Source organism: Lynx rufus, unplaced genomic scaffold (assembly GCF_022079265.1).
Source record: "Lynx rufus isolate CCGP_SWC_20201006 ecotype Redwood Valley unplaced genomic scaffold, mLynRuf1.p SCAF_22, whole genome shotgun sequence".
NCBI classification, from domain to species: domain Eukaryota; kingdom Metazoa; phylum Chordata; class Mammalia; order Carnivora; family Felidae; genus Lynx; species Lynx rufus.
The window spans coordinates 16,342,689-16,367,102 of NW_025814837.1; positions in this window are offsets into that span (position 1 = coordinate 16,342,689).

Below are 24,414 nucleotides of genomic sequence, written 5' to 3' on the forward strand. Positions count from 1 at the left end.
GGGTGAGTTCTACACTCTTTGGAGGGAAGAACAATTGGGATTTTAGTTAACATTTATGATGCTTGGTACCAGACACTGTTCTAGTGCTTTCTATTGATTATCTCATTTAATCTTTATAGCAGGTCTATAGGGTAGGTCCTTTTACCATCCCCACTTTACAGAGAAGGAAACTGAGATACAGCAAGGTCAAAAACTCCATCCCAAGGTCACATAGGTGGGAGATGACTGAACCCGGGACCAGGTGCAGGCAGCAGACAGGGTGCCTAGATGCCCAGTCATTTCTCCAGGGTCCTGAGTACAGAACCCAGTGGTAAAGGAGTCTTCAGATAAAGGCAAACAGCCCCTGCACCCACTTTGTGGCTGACTGTCCCAGCCGAGCCCTCAGGACATTTTCCTCCCACTGGGCACGTCTGTGGCAGGTGCATACCTCGGCTGTGCAGGGACAAAGAGGCCTCCTTGCTTAGATTTTCTGCCTGTAGAAATTTCTCTCCAGTAGATCTCAGGGGAGCCAGGGCTTGCACTGGTGGACTTGGATGGCCCTGAGCAAAATGTAAAGATGGAAAAATACCTTGGCTTGCCTGCTTCTCCCATCTTTATTCTGTGTCCTTTGTCCCCTCAAAGTCAGATCCCCTCCCCCACTGCCCTCTCCCTCCCCTTTCTGCCTCCTCCCATGCACATAGGCACGGCTCTCTTTTCTGCTGAAATTACCCAAATCATCAGAAATGTGCTGTCTGGACAAGCAAAATTGAAGAGATCATGACCTCATCGATGCTGCCACCAGTAAAGATGACCTGAGTGGCAAGAGGCCCCCTCTTCGGCACCCCTCTTTCCCTGTGGTCTCCTCCCCTAGGCGCTCAGTGGGAGGTGGGTGGGCTGGGGAGGCGAGGTGGACAGAGTTTTATGATATAAACCTAATGTTGGTGGAGAGCACCCTGCATGAAGCCCCTAAGTGACATCACCACACTGCCCCCCATCCTGCCCTGGCCTCAACATAGAACCAGGCCACTGTCCTGGAAACAGGACACACTGGACATTGTGGACATTTGCTCTGGCTGGAGAAGAGGTACTGCTGTCTCCACTGCTCCTCCCACACGGCCCCTTCCCTGCATCTCCATGGTCTATGCCCTCCCGTCCAGTGGAATACCCTTTTTCCAAAAAAGTTTTAGCTCTTGAATCCCATTATTAAACCATTCACCTGCTTTTCTCACCCCTAGAATGTCCCATCACCATCAGCCCTTCCAGAATCCTAGGGCTTCTTACTATTTGGTGTTGTCCCTATTGAGATCAGACCATGATATTATAGATCAATCAATCACATTACAGTGTGTCCATGAGAAGAAAGCAAACCCCACCCTGGGATGGGTGTCTGCACGTTCCACTTTATGAATCGATGTCAATCCATATGCAGTCCCTTATGATGCCAAAGTCAGAGGTATAAATGATCAATTCTTTTTACAAGTAGGTTTACTTTAAAGCGCATTGTTTATAGGTGATTGCTGTTGTGTTATTTCATATAAAATATAAAAATTAGAACTAACAATCTTTTGGAACCATGTTTAAAAACAATTACCTAAGGGATAGAAAGATCTTTTTGTTGTTGTTTTATTTAGGGAAACACCCACCAGTGTTGCCAGGAGTTTATCTAACCCTTGAATATCCCTCTGTTCCTTTCTCCCACTTTTGTTCCCAGACGGGGGAAACATGAGAACAGTTTCTGTTTTACAGTTTGTAGAGCTTGCAGCCTTCTAGGCAAATCTAGAAAACACAATTTGTCTGGGAATTAAAGTAGGAGGAAAAGATGAATGTGAAAAGAAGGAAGACAGGGAGGAGGAGGACAGCCACCTCCAACCCCACATAGAGAATATCAAACACAAAAAGGCACTTCAGCTCAAATTTTGATTCCATTTCAGCGAGGGGTGTGATAGAGAGGGACCATGGACTCATCTGACCACGTGGTCAGGACAGCCCAAATTCATTCCTATTCAGCTAATGGAGAATTTCGAATAAGGTAAATGTTGCCTGTCTGATATTTATATAGGGCATTAAAACCCACAAATCTCTCTCTCACTCTCTCTCTCTCTCGTGTGTGTGTGTGTGTGTGTGTTTTCCCAAAGACTCAAAGAACAGTTTATCATCTAAGGCTTGCTTCTTTTCAAAATAATGTTTGCCTAGGTGAATGCATTTTCTCTCCGAGAGCTCAAGTTTGTTTTCAAGGCAACATTAATGACTAATGGTGAGTCATCCAGTTTTGTGGCTTGGTACAGTAGTTTATATTTATATAATAGCTTAAAATTCAACTTTGAGCAATGTCCACAGCAGGGAAGAACAATTAGTAAATTCATTAATTGTGCTTTTGTGTACACTTTTATTCTCAAGGCTAATTATTTGTTTAAATTATTTTGCCTCTATCAAAAGTGTTGCCACATGAAAATATTTCAGCTTAGGTTTCTGGTGTGAAATATAAGGCTTGGGAAGTTCAGACATTCTTCGGAAAGGTAATCAGCTTGCATTTGCTAATGACTGGTACTCAACGTGGAGCCTTTAATTTAAGCACATAAGCAATTAGTTTGGGGAATGTAAGTGTACAAAGAATCATGATTCATGCCGCTGCATATCCTTTCTGTCTGCTGTGGACAATGGACATCTTCCACGTTTGACTTTCACATATAATCAAACTCAGGTGTACCATCAGTTAGAATCACGCAGTCTTATGCAAAGCACTGCTATAAAGGAATACATCAGTTGCCAAGTCAATGCGCCAGCGTACATAATAAAAGTGAGATTTCACTCTTTTTTCGTGGAGAGGATGAAAGTCTCCTTCTCCTCTCTTTTCTAAATTCTCCGTGTGTCTGGGCTGTAGCTGTAAGATGAACCAGCTGCCGCTGGAGCGGATGCTTTCCAGTTCCCAGTTCCAGGTGTGGGGCCGGAAAAGAGATTGATGACTTAGTGTAGGCACAGCCAGTTTCCTCCACCAGGTACAAGGGAGCGACAGCAGAACAGAAACAGCCAGCCCTCCCTTCTCCAGCATCTTCCCAGCCTGGCTCAGTCCTCAGGGAGATGCACAGTCCAGAATGCACAGAAGGAGAAGGATGATAAGGACTCACTCAGCACCTGCTGCGTCTTGGTGCTGGAGTAGGCATTTGACCAACAGATTTAATCATTGCAACCTCCAGAAGAGGTAGGCATCGTGAGTCCCATTTTTCAGAAGAGGAAATGGAGGCCACAATGTAGATTGGAACCCAGGAATGTGTGCCTGAGAATCCAATGGCCTTTCCATGATACCACGTTGTCTTCCTGGCATTTAATACAGTACCTGGCCATAGTGGATACTTCATTCATTCGTTCATTCATTCATTCATTCATTCAATGTTTGTTGAGGGCATACTATGTGCCTGAGGATGTAGCTATAAACAAGTTAGATAAGGATTCTTGCCTTCAAGGATTTTAACGATAAGCAGACGAATGTATCTCATTCTAGTAATGAATATGTGTTCAATGAGGTTTGGCCAAATGCAGGCCAGGCCTGTAGCAACGCTATTGTAGACTTAACACCATCACATACCCTCATTTATGCACCTGTAGTGCCGGAAGTTTTCATTCCAAGTGAAAGCAAACAAAGAAACAAAAACCAAAAAACTGAGGACCTGGTTATCAAGCCTCCAAAGAGAAGCAAGACGACCATGAACCCCTCCCAAGCACCCCAGTTATATGGGAAGCCAGTTAATACATGGTGGTGGTGGTAGGGTATGGATTCATCCCCTCCTTCATGAGCTGGCAGGACTCCAGGAGGAAGCTCTATCACTTGGGCAGAATGGGCTCTAGAGTGTGCTTCTGTAGTTACTGTGGGAAGACAGAGCTTCCGGTAGCCAAGGAGACCATGGAAGGGATGCAGCCCACCCCAAACATCAGAGAGAACAGAGGTAGATTTCAAGCCGAAAGTATAGAGAAGGAGGACATGCCATAACTCCACATGGGCTGCTTTAGTTGTTAAATGTTTGTGTTCTGAGTCTGGTCACACTCCAAAACCAGCTCCACTAATCACCAGAAGTACAGATGGCAAGGACCCATGAGGTCACCTAACCGAGCCTGGCCAGCTGACCATCCGTCTCCAACAGCACTTTCTAGGCCTTTCCCCCCCATCTAGTGTACATATCCCAGAGGACTGTGCTTTGCTCCGTCCTTCAAGAACCAATTCCAGAAGCCGCCCACAATACGTTTTAGACCAAACACGCAGCCAGGGTGGGGAGCTATTTTTAATTTTCCAAAGCACCACACAGAAGCCTGGTGTCAGGAAAAATCGCTGAGGACCCTCTCCTCCTCAGATGGCACCATCCCACCCTGAGGTCTTAGGTTGGTCAAGCATCTTAAGCACATGCATCTGGAGAGCGAGCTCCTTCTAAGCAAAGCTGCTGTCCAAGCAGCCTCACAGAAGGCTTATTTCTCAATCCAGTTTTCCTGATTACCACCCTTCCTGGGATTAGAGTGATCATTTATGTGCACAAAGAGTTAGCCACAGGATGTTTGTCACAGTGTTGTTTATGGTTAGGAAAAATTCACAACTAATCTCAATGTTCAGTCATAGAATATTGGTTAAATAAATCATGAATAAGCCATACAAATGTAGAGAATATTATGAAGCTATTAAAAATAATACACCGTAAGAGTACTAAGGACATACTGTTCATCACACTGTTAAGTGAAAAAGACAGATTACAAACAGTATGTAGAGTGCACTTTCGTTCTCTGTCTACTTTTCTAACACACCTGCATGAAGAACAGAATATTGACATAATTGTTTCTTAATAAAGAACTGAACAGTACTATTTCCTTCCCAGCTACTTTTCCTACAATGACTTTGTGTTACTTTTGCAATTAGATACAGAAATGTTACTCGAAAGCATTAAATTGTGCTTCCTTTTGACACGCATACTACATTTCCCACATTCATCATTAACAGAATCCCTGTAACAGGAAGAAAGGGAAAGACAATTTGCCCCTTTCCTCCTAGCTGACTGCTGGGTAACTTGCTGCTCAGGCAGTTCATGTACTAAACGGACACCCAGAAGCTTGAAAGGGTGAATGTCCTTCCCACCACAGAGATCATCAGGACTAAGGAGTTTCATGCTCATCTGAGGATACAAGAACACTCGCCCAGGTTTTCCCGCTGTAGCATCACATGTTCATCCAGAAAGGATCTTATTTATTGAAGGCCTGTTGGTATCTTCTGCAACATACATCTTCCCTGTAAAGGGGAGACTGAGATCTAGAGGGGCCAAGTGTCTTATCCTTGCATATACAAGAAATGTTGGCCAAGCCAGGGTAGAACCCTGAGATGGACTCTAACTCCCTCAGTCTCCAATGTCCTGTCCCTCCCTTGGGTTGCCCACCAAACTCCTACTCGTACCTCATGGCCTAAGCATCACCTTCCTAGTGAATTCTCCCGAACTCCCTAAGCAGAGTTGGTCTTGCTTCTCTCTGTATCCCTTATACATAATCCAAATGGTGCATTAAAATTTTTTAATGTTTTATTTATTTTTGAGAGAGAGAGAGAGAGAGAGAGAGAGAGTGGGGGAGGGGCAGAGACAGAGGGAGACACAGAATCCAAAGCAGGTTCCAGGCTCTGAGCTGTCAGCACAGAGCTCAATGCAGGGTCTGAACCCATGAGCCATGAGATCATGACCTGAGCTGAAGTCGGACACTTAACTGACTGAGCCACCCAGGCGCCCTTCAAATGATGCAGTTTTGATATTATATTGCCATTATTTGACCTTGAGACTGGCTCTCTTACTGGACTGGAGGGCAGGGTTTATCTCTTTGCATTCCCAGTGGCTGGTATATTGCAATCATTTAATAATAATCACAAAGATTTAAAGGCATTACAAAGCTATAATCTGCCACTGTTTCTAAGAGTTAGGAGGCAAATGGAGACGTTGCACACTCCTGACCATGAGAGAATGTGCTGCTGTCTCCTGGAGTTTCCAGAGAGCCTTGACTGGCCCCTGAGGGGAGGCAGGCCCAGGAACAAACTCTGGGCCCCTCGAGTTTGGGGAATGAGCTCAACAGAGCTCATTATTCTCCCCATTCTTCCAATAGAGACAAGGAGAGGAGTCCCCCTGGCGACCCTGGACTGTTTGCAGTTTCTCAGGAGACTGGAGCAGGGAGCCTATGATATACTCGAACAAGTGACAGCAGCAGGGTGACCCAAGAGCCCAGGGGGTGGTGCCTGGGCAGGGACAATGGCACTGCTCAGCAGTGTGCAGGAGAGTCCTGAGGGCACGGCCGTTGGACTGAGCTTTCGGGGAGCCACCAGTGGGGAGGTGGTGACAGACAATTTAGATGAGGGATGACACTCATCAGGTGCCCCCCTGCCCAGGGCTGGGAGTGCCACATCAGCAAGGGTGTCAGCAGTTTATCTGGGACCCACTTATCCCGTGACAGACCAGCCCCATCTCACCACCTGTCAGGAGCAGGTGGGGCGGATGCTTGAGGAAGAGTGGGATGACGATTTTCTTTAGACAGGAGAGCAGACATACCTCTTTCCTTTTCCCTCTGGGCCAGTCTCTTGAGTGGAGCCTCCCTCCCTCCCAGTCTCAGCTTGCGCACACCTCCTAGGGGAGATCATCCCTGAGCCCCTGTGACTGGCATGGCTTGTCCTTTTTAAAAAAAAAAAAAAAAGATTTACTTATTTTGAGCGAGCGAACGAGAGAGAGAGAGAGAAAGCACAAGCAGGGAGGGGCAGAGAGAAAGAGAGAGTATCCCAAGTAGGTTCTGCACTGTCAGCACAGAGCCCAATGCAGGGCTCGATCCTGCAGGCTGTGAGATCATGACCTGAGCTGAGATAAAGAGTCAGACACTTAACCGACTAAGCCATCCAGGTGCCCCTGACCTTCTTAAGACCCCTTCATTACCATATGTTCTGTAATGGTCTGTTTATTTGCCTGTTTTTCTTAGATTGTAAACACATATAGGCAGGTACCATATCCATATCTCCAATATCCACCGCAGTTCCTGGTACATAATCAGTGACCAGTGAATACCAACAAGTGAACCAGTGGATGGATGGCAAAAGAAATTTGTAAGTTGAAAGCCACCATTATTATCATTATATGTTATTATTTGGAACATTATAGCACAGGGAGCAAGCACATGTTTTTTCTTTTTATTTCTCTCCATTCATATGCATATTACACGTACCCAACCGACCATAGGACCAAGAATTTAAGAATACTTTAATTAAATTAAACTCAAAAAACATTTACTGGGTACCTACTAACTGACAGCCACTTTTTAAAGTACTAGGATATGTCAATGAATGAAACAATGTGCACTCTGATAAAATATGTCAGTCTACTAATTTCTTTGAAAAAACCCGCTATACAGCCAGGGCAATTATCTCACACTTTAAATCACACTTTAAGTATTTAGAGTTAGAATCCTTAAAATTCTGTTTTGATTCAGACATTTGCAGGAGTAGAGTTCATCATGGAATCTTGAAAGGCAAACCAATTGGGAGACAATTTGTCCTTCACTATAGCAAAGACAGTGACTTTCCATAGATGACATTGATTGTCATGGTCCCCAGGAGGCATCTCTTTGCAAAACCACTGGACATACACTCTTGACTTTCAATGTTCTCCTCAGATGTGAGTATAAACAAATGAGTTCTCTTTTTTACCTGTATGTTTAACTTGTACCACATGAGGGCTGAGTTCATCTTTTTTTTTTCCTAACAATGGAAATACAGCTTCTGTGAACATCATCTTGAGTTTATCATCCAGCTTTTTTTTTTAAATGTTTATTTATGTTTTGAGAGAGACAGACAGACAGACAGACAGAGTGTGAGTAGGGGAATGGTAGAGAGAGAGGGAGACACAGAATCTGAAGCAGGCTCCAGGCTCTGAGCTGTAAGCACAGAGCCCGACATGGGGCTCAAACCCACAAACCATGAGATCATGACCTGAACTAAAGTCAGATGCTCAACCGACTGAGCCACTCAGGCACTCCTGTCATCCAACTTTTAAAGAAACAGACTGAATTTCATATTTTCCCCTCCCCTGGCTAAGATAAGGACACTCCCTGTCTGTTGGTTGCCTTTCCATCCAGAGGGTCCATCCACTGAGATCACTAAATCCCTTCCAGTGAGTCAGTTAGCTTTGGGTACAAATGAAAATTCCATTCTACTCTTGTTGAATAAAGATATAATCCAAATATTCGTGGTTTACCTGTGTGAAACTAGTCAAAAGGAAGGCAAGGCTGAGGATTATAGATGTTCTGCGATCATTTTTATCACTACCAGGGAAAATGATTGAAAGTACCTGTTCTGCTCTTAGCAGATGAGTAGCACCATCCTGCCATGTAGAGTCAAGTCACCCTGAATTTGTTGCTAATGAGTGTCCAGACCTGGGGCAGGCCCATCCACCCTAGAAGAGTCAAAACAAGATGACACAGTGCCTGCTCTCAAAAAGGGAATCACACTTTTTGAGAAAAACCCAAATTAAATAGTTGAACAACTAAGGGATGCTAAAAGATGTGGGGAGGTAACTGTAAGTATTTGGAAAGAAAGGAAGAAGAGATGCCTGGGCTGAGGTAACTCCCAGCAGACCTCACAGAGCAGATCGGACTGGAAGACAGACCTTGAAGATGGAGAGGTTTGGACTATAGTGAGCTTTGAAAGGAGGGTGAGCAAGAACATGGTCAGAAGAGATCTCTGATAGGGAGAGTGAGAACATCATTCAGGCTACCATGGATGGATCCTGTGCAAAAGGAATTGGAAATAAGTTCAGAAAAGAGAGTTTAAGTCAAACTGTGGATGCCACTAAATACTGGGCTGAGGAGTTTAGGTTTCATCCACTATGCAACACAAAGTCATTGTCAAGTCATGAATGGAGGAGTGGCTAGAGAAATATTCATTAGGCAGGAGCCTTCACAATGGGCTAGAAAAGAGAGTTGAGCTTTTTAAAACAGTCAGAGAGAAAGAGCTGTTAATATTTGGTTGGAGTCACAGTATTGTGATTTGAAAAAGAAATTGATGCATTAAGAAAATTAAAAATTAGGATTGATTAAGGATATATATGACAGCGTAAAATAAAACATAATTCTAGAAGGGCAAACAACAATCTCCAAAAACACAGTACTTGCAACATTCATAGCATAACCTCAGTAAAATTTACCAAAGAGAAGAAAAAGAAAAAGAAACCCACACAAATCAATAATAAAATATAACAAATTAGGGGAGCCTGGGTGGCTCAGTTAAGCAACCGACTCCAGCTCAGGTCATGATCTCATGGCTCTGTGTTCAAGCCCCATATCGGGCTCTGTGCTGACAGCTCAGAGCCTGGAGCCTGCTTTATATTCTGTGTCTCCCTCTCTCTCTGCCCCTCTCCCTCTTGCTCTCTCTCTCTCTCTCTCTCAAAACTAAATAAACAATTAAAAAAAATTTTTAAATAGAACAAATTAGAAAAATGGACAAAGAATATGAACAGGAACATTTCCACAGAAATCTAAAAGTCTATTGAACATATGAAGCCATATTTAGCCACACAAAGGTATGCAAATTAAAAAAACCAAGTTATTATTTTTGCCTATTGATTTGGGTGAAGATAATGATAACTGTTCATTATAATAACTAGCATCTGAAGGGAATACAGTGTTTATTGGAAGATAAATGGTATATCCTTTCTGGACAGAGCAGTTTGGCAATATCAAAAATCTAACAAATGTATTTATTCACCTTGAGCCCAGCTTTTCTACTTATCATGAGTCATGTCTCATGTATATACATGTTTCAAAGCCTTACTCATAGGTGATATAATTGAAAATAATCTAAAGGTCCAATAAGAAGATGTTGGGTATAAAAAGTATGGAATATTGTATAGACATTAGAATCAGTGAAGAAAAATCTTTAATGCATGGGAAAATGTGCATAACATATTCTTAAATTAAAAAGGCAGATTATAATCAGCTTGCATAATATGTTCCTAACTTTTAAAAATCTGTATTTATAAACAATATGTAGACTTTGGATTCTAATTCAAACAAGCAAACTGTAAAAAGACATTTTTAAGACAGAGAAAACCAAACACAGTCTCAGATGAAATTGAGTATTTGTTGTTAATTTTTTCAGGAATGAAAATTATGTTTTAGTTATGTTTTTAAAAAGCTTTTGGTGTTGGAGATACATACAGAAGTGTTACAGGGTGAAATTATATGAAATATATGGGATTTGCTTTACAAAACTCAAAAATAAAGACAATTAGATTTAAAAAATGACAAAATGCTCATAAGTATTAATTATATAGTTCTCTCTATTTTGAAAATTCCCATAATAAAAATTCTAACTAAAAAAGGAAGGAAGAACCATGCTACACTTTAAAAATAATGTATGTGTGGGGTGCCTGGGTGTCTCAGTCAGTTAAATGTCCAACTTAAGCTCAGGTCATGATCTCACAGTTCATGGGTTCGAGCCCTGCATTGGGCTCTGTGCTGACAGCTTGGAGCCTGAAGCCTGCTTGGGATTCTGTGTCTCCCTCTCTCTCTCTGCTCTTCTCCCACTCATGCTCGGTCTCTTTCTGTCTGTCAAAAATAAATAAACATTAAAAATTTTTTTTTAAATAATGTATGTGTATGCAGATAAAAAGGTAGAAATAATACATGCTAAAAGAATTACAATTTACTGGTTAGATAAATAGCTGATTTTTAAAATACTTGGTTTTTTGATAAATATGTCTTTTGTATTTCTACCATGAATATATAATACTTTTAAAATCAAATAAGGAATTCTAAATTCTCTTTTTTAAGCCTCATAATTTTGACTTTAAAGAAGTAAAGGAAATGATCACACCAATAGCTGAAATGGAGGAGATGAGAACCAGAGAGGGTTTGGGAAGGAAACACTCAAAAGAGGACTTAAACAAGTGGTGGTGATGGTGGATATCTGAACAGAGTCCTGAACTCAATGAGAAAAGGATGCTGCGATGAAGGAGTTAGGGAAGGCAGGGGCTCTAAGTTTAACCCTTAGAAGTATACAGATATTCTATATAACACCTTTGCAAGTCTACCTTGGGAACAATGGTTTTGAAAACTGAAGTTGGTTTTTTCTCTCATTCATTTATTCCACATGGTCCATGGTCCATACTGTTCTAGATGCTGGGAGCACAGTGGTGAAATAGAGACACTTGAATATGTCTTCGTGGACTTACAAACAAGCAGCAGAGAGAGATATTAGACCCCAAACTACACAGTAAATTGTAATAACTATTATAAAGGAGAAGTACAAGGTACTAGGAGAGCCTGTAACAGAAAGATTTGACTTAGTTCTCTGGCGTTTTGGGAAAATTTCCTAACAAGTTTTGTTCCTGAAGGATAAACAGGAGTTTAGCGAAGAATGGGGCAGGAACATTCAGATCAAGGGACGAGTTCACCCAAAGGTCTTGATGCTGAAAAGAGAAACATGATCATTTGAGGGACAAAGAGAAAGTCAGTGTGTCAGGAGCAGAAAGCGGGGGAGAAAGGGGTATAAGATGAAACTGGAAAGGGACACCATGAAGAACATGCAGAGATTTCTGGGCTATGATGAGGATCGCTACTATGACTATATTTTATTCTAAGTGAATGGGGACACCAGTAAAGGAGTTCATGTATGGGGATGGTCACTGCAGTGCCAAGCATCTGAAGAAAGGTCGTGCCAAAAGTATTGAGAAGCTTATTGATCAGTCAAGACGGAAGAAGTCGGTGCTTTGGACTGGAGTAGTGGCCATGGAGGCAGAAAGAAGTGGGCAGATTAAAAAATTTTTTAATTTCCTGAGGGAGAAGATGAACTGACAAAGGGGACTGAGAAGCAACCAGAGCAGCAGGAAGATGATCAGGGAAGCAGCATCAAGGAAGGCATGTTCTTCTGGAAGGAAGGAGTGGTCAAGGAGGTTGGTTGCTGGAGTGGTATACATGGGAATTAGCAAAATGCAAGTCACTGGTGATTTTGCAAGGGCAGTTGGGTCAAGAGGTGAGGTGGAGGTGAGATTGGATAGGTCAAGATGGACCTAGATGCTGAGATGTTTATTGGAAAGCAAGAAGAAAAAGATGAAAGGGGGGAGTTTTTAAAGATGGGAGAAAATTGAACTTGTATATAGGAATAATCCTGGAAAGAAAATGGGTTGCAAACCAGGAGAAGTGGTGGTATAAGGGTTGTCAGAAGTAAGAGGAGATGGGATTCAGAGCTCAGTGGGAGATTGTCCTAGGCAGGAGGCATATTTCCCTTGACTTGACAGGGGGCAAAGAAGCGAGATGGATGGAAGTCAGGAGGGGTTGTAGATCTACTGGCAAGAGCTTAAGGGAATTCCTCTCTTTTTCTATTTTAAGTTTTTTTTTAATGTTTATTTATTTTTGAAAGAAAGACAGACACAGAGAGAGAGAGCATGTGCGCATGAGTGGGGGAAGGGCAGAGAGAGAGGGAGGCACAGAATCTGAAGCAGGCTCCGGGCTCTGAGCTGTCAGCACAGACAGAGCCCAACGTGGGGCTTGAAATCATGAACTGTGAAATTATGACCTGAGTCGAAGTCTGACGCTTAACCAACTGAGCCACCCAGGCGCCCCAAGGGAATTCCTTTCTGATTCCTTTATGTTTTCTCAGAAGTGTAGGGATAGTTGTGTTCGGTGTGTGTGGTCTTTGTGGAGTGTGCATGTGCACGCATGTGTGCTCTAAAAGCAGAGTGAGAGGAAGGGTGGTTGGCAGAGATGGTTTGAAATAATCATGGCCCACAGCAGGGAAGCAAATCAGCTAGAGAAATCTGAGTCAAAGTCAAGTTCAACTGAGTTCCAAATGTGAATGAATGACAAGGCGAGGGGAAGTCCACTTCTAAAGTCATGATAGAACAACAACCAGAGCTGCAGGTGGGCCAATAACATCACTGCTGGAGGCTGGACCAGCCGAATAGAAAGAATGGTGAGGAGGGCCGGGGCTTCTCCAAGGTATAGCATGCATGCCGGTCACTCTGAGTACTCACATGCAGCAACTCATCTAACCCTAACCACAACCCTATGCGGTGGATACTCTTATTTCTCTGTGATAGCCGTGGAGACACAGGGTTATACACCTTGCCCAAGGTCAGACAGCTTGCAAGTAGAAGCAACAGAGGTCAAACCCCCTTTACTCTGCAGCACTCCGGGAGTCTCCAGGACTGCAAGAGGCCTGGGGGACACTGGATATTCATTTAATAATTGAACTATTAATTAATTTCAAATAAAATCAAGCTTCTTCCCAAACTCCCTATCCCTTTCCTGTTTTTTAAAGTGTATTTATTTATTTTGAGAGAGAGTGTGTTCACATGCATGCACACACAAGCAGAGGAGGGTCAGAGAGAGAGGGAGAGAGAGAATTCCAAGCAATCTCTGTGCTGTTAGTGCAGAGCCTGATCCAGGGCTCGATCCTACGAACCGTGAGATCATGACCTGAGCCGAAATCAGGAGTCAGAGGCTTAACCGTCTGAGCCACACAGGTGCACCCCCCAACATTTCCTGTTTTATTTTTCTCCAGAGTACTTACTAATCTCCATCATACTCCTATCATTTGCTTATTTACTTTGCTTAGGAACTGACTTCCTCCAGTTTTTCAACCTTAGCCACTCGTGTCTGGCTTCCCTGCTCCTCTCTCAACATTTTTAATTCGTGGTGCCTATGTCCCTCCTAACAACCAAAGATGAAGCCATAAGCAGATCCAAGACCCATTACTATGAAATTATCTCTGGATACACATTTTGATGTCATGAGGGTGTTAAGTCCTTGCAAAAATGCAGCTATTCTCATGAAGCACTTGTGTTTGGATCCCGTCGCTAACACTTACTGTTGGTATGACTGTCAACTATTTCATCTCTGAGCAGAGCTTCCCACCTGTAAAATGGGCATAGTAATCCCTACTCATAACGCTGTTGACAGGGTTAATGTAATTTTATACTGTGTCCCTGGTGCACGGATAGTACTTGATAAATAAATAACATTTTTCCAGCCCTTCCCTTACTCACTGTTTGGCCTGCTGTTACCAGCTCCCCAAATAATGTGACCAGGGACTCCTCACTCATTTCTTTTTTACTGCCCCAGAACAAAGGGAACATAATCAAGAGTAGAAACATTATTTGATATCTGCTTCAAACGCGGGCTGTGTTTGATGTGTGATGCTGATGTGTGATACTCGATCTATTAGATATTAGTATTAGACTGCCGGCTTTGTGCTGTTTATATTGGTAACATGACCCTGACCAGATTCCCAGCTGTGAGCATTAAAATGTGGGCTTTCAGTTGTTGCTGTTTTTTTTTCCTCCTACTGCCAGGATGAGGTTGAATGAACATCCAATGTAACAGCCTTCAGCTGAATGTGCTGAGCTTATAAAATTCAAAAATCAGGGTCTAGGGAAATTTTTGCACCTCGAGTTGCCTCCCCACCTCCAGACTACCTCAAGGCGCTCCTTGGATTCTGTTTCTTAGGTTGAATTCACCACCCTTACCCTGGACCCGCCCATCTGAAAACTCGCAGACCCTGCTTACTGATGAAGGAAAGAGGCCAGGCAGGAGAAGATTGGAGAGAGGATTTGTAGAGGACAAAGTGGGGCAGGTTAGGGCTCCCAGTAATGACAAGGATAGGAAGAAGAATGAGGAGGAGGCTGACTAGGAAAGGGTGGAATGAGGAGGGGGAAGAGGAGGAGAAAGAGAAAAGGGAGGAAAAAAAGAGGGATAAGCAGACCTAGTATGTACTGAGCATTTGGTACATACCCTGAGGTTCTCAACCCACTTCATTTCATTTTCTCAGCAATCCTACAAAGTAGGTCTTTTCGTACCATAAATATAGGTCTCCATCCTGCTACTCCTGTCCTTTCCCCCAAACAATTCTGGGCATCAAACAGGTTTTTCCACCCTGCAAAATAAAACCCAACCTCTGCAGCTTGCCATTCAAGGTTCTGCATAAACAGGTCCCCACAGGTGAGGGCACCACGCAGCACCAGCCGAACCCAGATTCCTCTGAGAGTAAAAGCAAGTGCCATTTTCAATTATGCTGGGGAAACAGATGAAAACCCAGACTGCCATGGGCTAACTGGGATGAACGGTCACTCCTTGTGTTCATCCTATGCTGCCCACTTGCTGAGCCACCACGTTCCCCGAAGCCGACCCTGCCGTGTCGTGTAGGTGGAAGACTAACCAGACCCCACCTGCCCCATTCCAACCTGGAAAACTCATTCTTCAACATCTGGTTCAGAAACAACCGTCTCTGGGAAGGTCACGCCCTGTTTTCAAAGTCAGTTTGCAGAGCAGTTGGCGCCCTCTTGTTGAACCCATGGGTTCAAATCCCAGCTCCACCACCTGCATGCTCCATGTGCTTGGGCGACTCACTCAAGTTCTCTATGTCTTGGCTCGCTTTTTTTGTAACGTTGAGATAACAGAACCTTCTTCACGCAGTGGCTTTGACGACTAAGTTCACAAGAGCACGGGGTGCCGGTGGAAACGTGCTGCACAGTGATTGGGGACGTCAGACACCAGCACCCACTCACACACCTGTGCGCACCGGAATCCCACCTGGAAGGCACATATTTTGTCCTTTGAGGACCAGTAGAAATTGTCAAGTGGAACATTAAATGCTAAAGAGTTCGCAGGTCATTTTGTCCAACATAACCCCCAGTTTTTATTATGGTGATTTTGACTTCATCTTAATCAATACAACATGTTAAAATTTCTAAGATCCCTCTAGGACTCAAGTAATTCTATAAGCTATCCCACGTAGGCTTCTTGCTGGCAGGAGTGTGGGATGTGGGTTGGTCTCAGAATGCCTTCTATAAATAAGCAGCATAGGCTTCTATCCGTGTGATGCTATTTCAGAGTTCAGTAACATTTATTTTACCTAAGACCTGCCTTATTAAAGTGCTAATACTCCTGAGGTAAGTAACTGATCTTTTCTATCTTCAGTTATTTTTACCTTAGTGTGAATGCATTTCAAATCCTTTTTGAGCAAAGGCATGAGAGAGGATACCGGATATTCCTAAGGGTTGGAGGTAGGAACAGCAAAGGCTAGGAAGGAGCATGGAAAAGCAGGGGTTCCGATGTCAAAGATGAATTCTGTCCACATCTTGCTTGCACTCAGAGCAAAACATCCCTGCAGGGGGCATAATGCTAACCGCCCAGGCTAGGCTGAGTCTTCGCTGGAAGTGACCAGATAACCACCCCAGCCCCCCCGCCCACACCCCCCAGACATGCACACACACTCATTTCCAGTCATCTGCCTGTCTCAGGTCCAGGCTAACTGGGACTTTTGCTGCTGCTGTTGTCATTCTCTGGCTGTCATTTTGAGGCTTTCCCCCCACAGATTTTAATTGAATGTTCCAGAGGGGAGAGATTTCCAGCATTTAGTTTTGAACTTTTGCCTCACATTGTGACCAATTAAAATATGACTAACCACAGAACACACTTTTTCTTTTTCTTCAAGCATCACCCCCAACAGAGAGAATGGAGCTTGAACGCCATATTATTATTTTCCATGCTGTTTGACTTAAATCAGAGAAAAGTTTCTTGGTGGTGGTGGTGGTGTGTTTTTTTTGGTAAAGTTCTTTGAAAACTTTTCAACAACCTCATTTGGTCTTTTTCCCCCGTTCCATGTATATATGGGGAAGAATTCTCTAATGTCTGCTTTCTCTCCAATGCTTATGTCAAACTTCTTTATGAAATATAGAGCCATGATCCCCACTGCATGACTGAAAGCCAAGCCATGGTGGATGGTTTTAAAGATGATACTAATATACAGATAGAGGGTGCAAATCCATCTGACCCCAGCCCGGTCAGCAGCCCACCACGTCTATCCCCCTGTGGCCTCCTTTCCCTTTCCCCACATCTTTGGCACATCCCTCTGGTTAGCAGTCACCTCTCAGTGAAGTGTCTTCTGTGCAAAGAAAATAGAGCACGTTGTTGATGAAGAGCCCAGGGCTTCCCCATTCACGTCTGAAGTGTATCCATGATAGCCCCCTTTCTTCCCTCAACCCTCATCTTCAGGAATTCCTTCACCTCCTATGCAGCCAATTCCTTTCCTTCCTACCCACCTTTGGCGCCTGGCTAAAAACTATTTCCCCTTCTGTCTCATGCATTTTTATTCTCCCTCTCTCCATCTCTCGAACTGAAAATGCATGCATGATTCCTCCCTCACTCTAACAAACCTCCCCGCCAACTCCTCCCCATCCCCCATGACCCCGTCTTTCTCTTCCAACACCAGACTGCTGGACAGAATAGTCCATGTTCTTTGCTACTACCTCCTCAACTTTGTTCACATATTGACCCACTGAAACTCGGATCCCACCATATGCGATTCTATTGACGGTGTGATAAAGATCTATGGGCTCAGACAAGTCAGGAAAGGACTTGGTAATTAGTACACTGCCCTTGGATTCAGGCAAAGACTTTGGTAATAGGGAAAATGTAGTAAATGAACACAAAAAGTGAAGCTTAAAACTCAGCCGCCCTCTTTTGCTGTTTCCTGAGCCAAACCTAGTCTGGAAGTGCCTAGACCCAGAGATGGCACTCAGGAGTGCCCCTTACTGGCAGGTGGGGGTATCAGGGTCCACACCGGTCCTTGACATTGACCCCATGGGAGACAACAAGAGCAGTGGACGAAGACCTGACCTGGCCGCAGGGAGCATGGATCCAGCTGGGAGACAATCAGGCAACAGAGAAGAGCGGGACATACTACTGCTTGCTTCTCTGGGCCTCAGATGCTCACGTGATTGTTTACATGTGCAAAGAAGAAATGGAGGTCTCTACCCTTCTAGAGCTTCCCCCCATTCTTCCCGGTCCTATCCCCTTCACATGTGTTCTCCAGTCTGGCTCCTCTTTTTAGTCAAGAGGGCAAGAGTAACGTTCCTCTGGACAACATCACCCGCACCATTTACTGCTGGCAATTGTCTGCTCTCCTCTGCTGGACAGGATTCTTGACAAACCAGGACGTTAACCCCTTCCCTAGGTCTGAAGAGAAGCATCTTCTTTGTAATCAAGAAGGTGGAAGGATACGACATGCTTATTTCTCTCTTTCCCAGCAACTCACGCCCTTTCTCCCTTGCCACATGAGCACATTCCTTAGGAAGTAACCTCAGAGGGCTACAGCTTCCAATTGAGGTCATGGCCTCTGTGCCAAGTGCCAACCAGTGTCTGCCAGTGCCCGTTCTGATGTGTCCTGGTGGGTGAGCTGAGGCCATCAATTTATCTTACGTGGACCGTGAAACAGCCAACAGATGGCCAGTCATTAGACGCGTGGTCACTGCTGACCCAGCCAAGATTTGAACCCATGACCTCCAAGCAAAGGGTGTTCTGTTGCCATAATAATGCCTGAAGGATCTAGGTGCTTTCAAAATCCTTTCTTTTTAGATTAGCACTCTGTAGTTAGTCACTGAGGAAGGAGAAGACACGAAAGAAGGAATGAGTTGAACACCTGCTGTCCTTAAGGGAAAGAGGAAAACTGGGGAGGGGAAAGTTGGTCTTGCACGCCTCAGTGGGTAAAGCTGTTGCTTTTTAAAGCAGGGTGCCATTTGAAAAGTGGCTGCCTCTTACCATCACTCTGCAGTGCTATTTGAAACACCTGCCTTGGCCTTCGCTCTGCTTCGTTGGTTGTCTTCATTTGCTTGCTTAACAACTGGGGGTGTTTATTCCTTCGTAATAAAATCACTTTCTCGAACAGAATCGTGATAATGAAAGTTAATTCTCTTATCCCCCAAACTCTCAAGAGTTTCAGCCCACTGCTTCATTAATTCACTCTACCCAGCTCTGACGTGGAGAACAAATATGATTGTGTCCATTTTACAGATAAGGAAAGTGGGAGGTTCAAAGGCTTAATGCACTTTGTTTTCCACGTGTCAAGAAATAGTTTTTGCCATCGACAAACTCTGGGACCTAGGGAAAGCAATTTGTTCAAAGTGTCAATTTTTTCATCTGCAAATAGGAATGATGAAAAGTTTGTGAAATAAATGAAGTAACACATAGAGTTTAGTGCACAGTACTTGGCTATGCTGGGCACTGCACAACCCAACCAGTATTGTGCAGATCACATAAAATGCGATGTGAGTGATGCCCCCTAGAGTTGTACCATCAACAGCCAGGCCAACCACAGTGTGACACACAACACTTTCTCAGTATTAGCCATCAGTGTTAGTCGGGAAGTTTTTCTTCTGGCAACAGCACAGTAGGTGGTTCAGAACAACGCTGTCTCTGGCCATATGAAACACATGGAAAGGAACATCAGTTTAAGGACATCAGGGAGTTACCAAGGCAGTGAGAGATCATGCTGCCAACATCCCAGAGAGGAAGGAAGCCTACTTAAGGCTGCCTTTCCCCTAGAACGGCGGTTCTCAAACTGTGGGCACTGAGGAGCCAGTGGCACAGGCGAACTTCTTACGACAGATCATCAGTCTTCACCCCAGATCTGCTGAGTCTGAAGCTCTGAGGTAAGACTCAGAAATCTTCTGTAACAAGCCTTCTCATTGACCCTGATGTATCGTAAGGTCTGAACCCAGCTGAGAGACCGAGAAGCAGGGCAGGGATTTCGGCAGTCTCAAGGACCTGGGGAGTTAGAACATGATTCTTAAGGTAAAGACCAAACTCCATATTTAATGTGGCTTTCAAGGCTCTGCATAACTTGGGACCCCTACCTACCCCTACCCTCTCTAACTTCATCTAAAATATCACTTTATTTCCTTCTCCTCAACTTGCTCTGGACTCTTAATTCCCTTGTACTTGCCATGTTCCTTCCTGTCACAGGGCCCTTGCATGTGTCCAGAACATTCTTTCTTTCCCCCTTCAGCTAGTTAACACCAATTCATTCCTCTGATTAAGTATTGCTTCCTCAGAGAAGCCTTTGATGATCTCTGCAATTAAATCAAATCCTTCTTATCAGTTTTATGGAAGGTGACCTTCTGTCCCTCTCTTTAGCAGCACTCAGAATAATCTAATTTTATATCTGATTTTTTATTATATGAGTCATGCTTATTTTTGCTGACTACTGTATATTCAGTGCATTTATAGCATAGATTATACTCAATAAATATTCACCGAATAAATTAATAAATAAATGACTGATCAGATAAAATATTGTTATTATTATTCCCAAAATGAGAAGATTGGATTTTCTGACACTCAAATAAGAAACATCCCAGAAGAATTCCATACCGGGGACTCTAAGTCAGCATTTCAGGTCACCAATTAACAATAAACTCTTTCCCCTTCCGATATTTGAAACCAGTTAAGAAGTAGACACAAGAGAGAGACTGATGGATATCAAAATATCAACTTAATTACTAATAAATCTGAACTGGAGAGCTATGTTCAACTAATGGCCACAATTGAGTTTCCTAATATATCCCCTTGGATTTGAACTTGTCCGTTCAAACTGCTGGCATCACCTATGCAGGGGCAGATCAAGACCCGTGAAGCTTACTGCATGGATTAACAGAGGTATTTACATCCAGAGGTCAAGCTGCTCCAGAGACTAAAAAGCCAGGGAGAGGCTGGCTGGAGTATGCCTGGAACCTTCTCCCAAACTTACTTATAAAGTAACTCACTATTTTCATGGAAAGGAATGAGTAAGGGGGAAAGAAGGCCAGGAATGCTGCTTCGGAATAAGCTTTCTCAAGGAAATGTGAAGACAAAATAGTGGAGATAAATATTAGGGGGACCTTATTCATAGCTAAAAATTTGGTTGTTATAGAAAGTGAGCCAGAGTATGTTTTTTCCCGTTAGTGAGATGAATGCACTCTTTCTACTATTTCCTTTGTTTTTCCTTCCTCAAATGTCATATTATTTAATTGTTATGGCTATGAATTAACACTTTAAATTTTGTCATTGAAAAAAGTTCCCTTACAAATACTTACAACTAGATGCATATGCACATGATACTAATTTCCTGCAGATTTCCTTTTATTTATTTTTTTAATTTTTAATTTATTTTAGAGAGAGAGAGAGAATGAGTGGAGGAAAGTGGCAGGGGGAAAAGAGAGAATCTCAAGCAGGTTCCATGCTCAGCACAGAGCCTGATGTGGGGCTCAATCCCATGACCCTGGGATCATGATCTGAGCCAAAATCGAGTTGGACGCTCAACCAACTGAGCCACCCAGACGCCCCCAATTTCCTTTTTTATGAAATATCATGATATCTGTTACTAGTTCAAAGCATTTGATTAAATTTGTGCATTTTTGAATACATTAGGAATGATTTCAGCTGCAAGAAATAGAATATCCAATTAGCAGTGGCTTAAGTATTACGGACATTTGATTATCTCATGTACAGGAAGTGGTGAGGTAGTTGCATGTTGACATACTGATTCAACAAAGACACAAAGCAGCCAGGTTCTTCTTGTCCTTCTGTTTACTATATTCAGTATGCTGACTTTTCCTTCTCAAGCTTGTGGTCTCATGATTGCAAAGTGGTTGATATGGGTCTCATACATCTTAATGGTATTTAAGACAAGAACAAGTGAAAGGTTCAATATCACTGAGCTTGCTCTTCCAACATTGTGCTTTTTATGGGGATACAAAACACTTCTCAAAAATGTCTAGCGTACTCGGCAACACAGTATCACGTAGCCACTCCTGGCTGTAATGAAAGCTGAGCAGTGTGTGTCCTGATTTGCTTATATTTAAGACTAAACCACCACAGCTGGGCACATTACTGTGTGCTCTATTAAAATAGAGATCTCATCAGTAAGGAAGAAGGGAGACATTGGAAGGACAATTAACAATGTCTACCGTAAGTATGTCTGACTCAAACCTATCCCTCAAGTTGTTCCTTACACTATATGAAGCATCATCAATTCTACTGAAGGGCAATAAATAGGTAGAATGGTAGAGTCAAGTCCTGGAGCCATAGGGAATAAACTCATCTTGTATTTGCTCAATCGTCACAAGATTTGAAAATATCTCAGGGTAATAAGGATGACAGAAGTAGGGAGGAGAGATTGCTGAGGAAGGCAAGCATGGCCAGAGGAATCTACATGGTTGGAGAGAGCCTTTGACAATGGGTTGAACAGGAGGAGCTAGAGAGGCAGAGTGGAGAACTCCAGGTAAAGAGTAGGGTGGAGGTAGGACGTACAAGGAGCTGCTTCACAGGGGAACACGAGTGCTCACTGGGGAATGAAGGGGGAAAGAGGGACACCTGGGGCCTGAGAGCAGAGGAGCAGAGTACCCAGCTGAACATACTGGAGATTCTTCATGAGGTAGACAGGAGCCCCACAGTTTCATAAGCAGAGCAATGACATGATGTAAGTAGTATTTTAGAAAGATTAATTTGGTGGTAGGGAACAGAAGGACCAGAGGGATCGGAGGAGAAGAGACTAGTTGGGAAGCTATTGCCATGTCCACGAGGTGATGGGGGCCTCAGTGAGAGCATTATCATTGGCAATAAAAATGTAGCAGAAAGTGTGGGGATACAAGACATTTTAACCTCATTTGAGGATACCCCCGATCAGAGAAAAAAAAATAGACACAGTAATGAATGAAAAACATAGACCCTCATAAGTGGCAGTAGCCAAACATTTAATTGTCACAGTCCCCATTTCAATTGCTCATCTGGAAAAAAAAAGTTAATTTTAAATAATGAAGAAAACCATCAGGGGGTTCCACCAAAAGTAATTTTTTAAATCTCAAATCATCATTCCTCTAGTTAGTTACTCGTGGCCTGGTTTCACAGAAATGGGCTGCAGGCATTACAGGAAATGAAGTTTTATTATAGGAAGAGCCAAGACTTCTCTACTTTCACCACTCAAAGGGCATCTGGGTTCCCCACCCAAGAGGAGGCATTGTGCATGGGGAGGTGGGGAGCAGACAAGGGCCTTGCCTGGGTGGCCTGCGTGGATGTGAGAAACAATCAAAGCTCACATGGAAGCTGAGAAAGCATAGCTCTTTCAACCAAAGATTCTAAGGATGGGTAAGGCCAAGGAGGCCCGGCAGAATCACCACTCCCAGAGAGCCGACGGCCTGCGACGGCCTGCAAGCCGCTGTTAGTTGGATACTCTGTTATTTGCAGGCAAAAACATTCTTAATGCGACAGCTTCTGCTCGTCTTCTCCCACTAAATTCACACCACAGCTCCAGGGGCCTGGAGCAGAGGACACTCTCCAGAGATATGTTGGGTAAGTGCATAAATGAATAAGTGACAGGGATCTTCATTATTTCCATTAGGGTAGTGAGTAAACTGTGGCCTCTGGAACCAGACTACTGTCCAAGTTGTCACTCTGCCCCTTAACCACTCAGAGACCCGAGGCTTCTTTTTGCCAGTTTTCTCATCTGTAAAATTATAGTAGCTCATACTTCGTAGATATGTTTCAAGGACTCAGTGAGATCATGACTGTAAAGTGCTTAGCTCAATGCCTGGTACAGGGTTAGCACCCAATAAATGTTATCACTGGTGTTTTTTACAGATGAGGAAACAGTCATCCAAAAGCCTAGAGAATTGGCCCAAGGTCTCACAGATAAATGCTGTGCATGCTTATTTTCACAGACATATCTTTTCTGAGCAGTGTGTCAACAAGTCAGCAAATATTTATTAAGTGACCGTGAGGTACAGAGTTCTGAACTAAACATTCAGAATTTATGCTCAAGGATGGGTATAGTTCCTACTTTAGTGGAATTTACTATCTGACAAGGATGTTTAGTTTTTCATGGTCAGCCCGGCTTCACACAAGGCTGGCCTTACAGATAAAAGAGAAAGAAGCCTCTGTGGTACTATTTGGAGGGTCCTAAGAAGGTCACTGTAACAACATACATCAATTGGCATTGGGGATAAACTCAACACAACAGCTTTGTATTGGCCCAAGTTTTGACTTCTGGAGAGTGGATTCACCAAATCAACTCATCTTTCCCCTTCTTCCTTTGCAATTCCTCTACAGATAAAATAGTTTCCCTGAGGCCTTTAACTGATGCCTGAAATGTCTCCAGCCAGTGCTAGTCCTAGGAGCGAAGCATTGCTTCTTAGCTAGTAATCTTTGAAATTGCAATTATCCCTGGGAAAGAATGGCTGAAGTCCATGACATATATTTTTAATAAACAAATGTGTGTGTGTGTGTGTGTGTGTGTGTGTGTGTGTGTGTATTTCTCTTATGTCAACTGAATTTCCCTGAAGAGAAGGGCAAAGTTGCCTCTCAGATAGCTAAGATAGCTTGGTCCTTGGGATAGTGTGTTATTCCACACTAACACAGAGTAGAAGGAAGGAACAAGAGGCAGTAGGGATGCCAGATACCCTGTGGGAAGGGCCTGCTCTCTACTCACCTTTCTTCCAATGGAACATGAGCCTCTACCCTCTCTACAAGCCTTCTGCTTTGCTCTACCACTGCTGCCATGCTTTGCCCCACCGCTGCCACCGTGTTTTGCCCGTTGGAGCTACACACCACACAACCAAGTGGCAGTGTAGGAGAAGT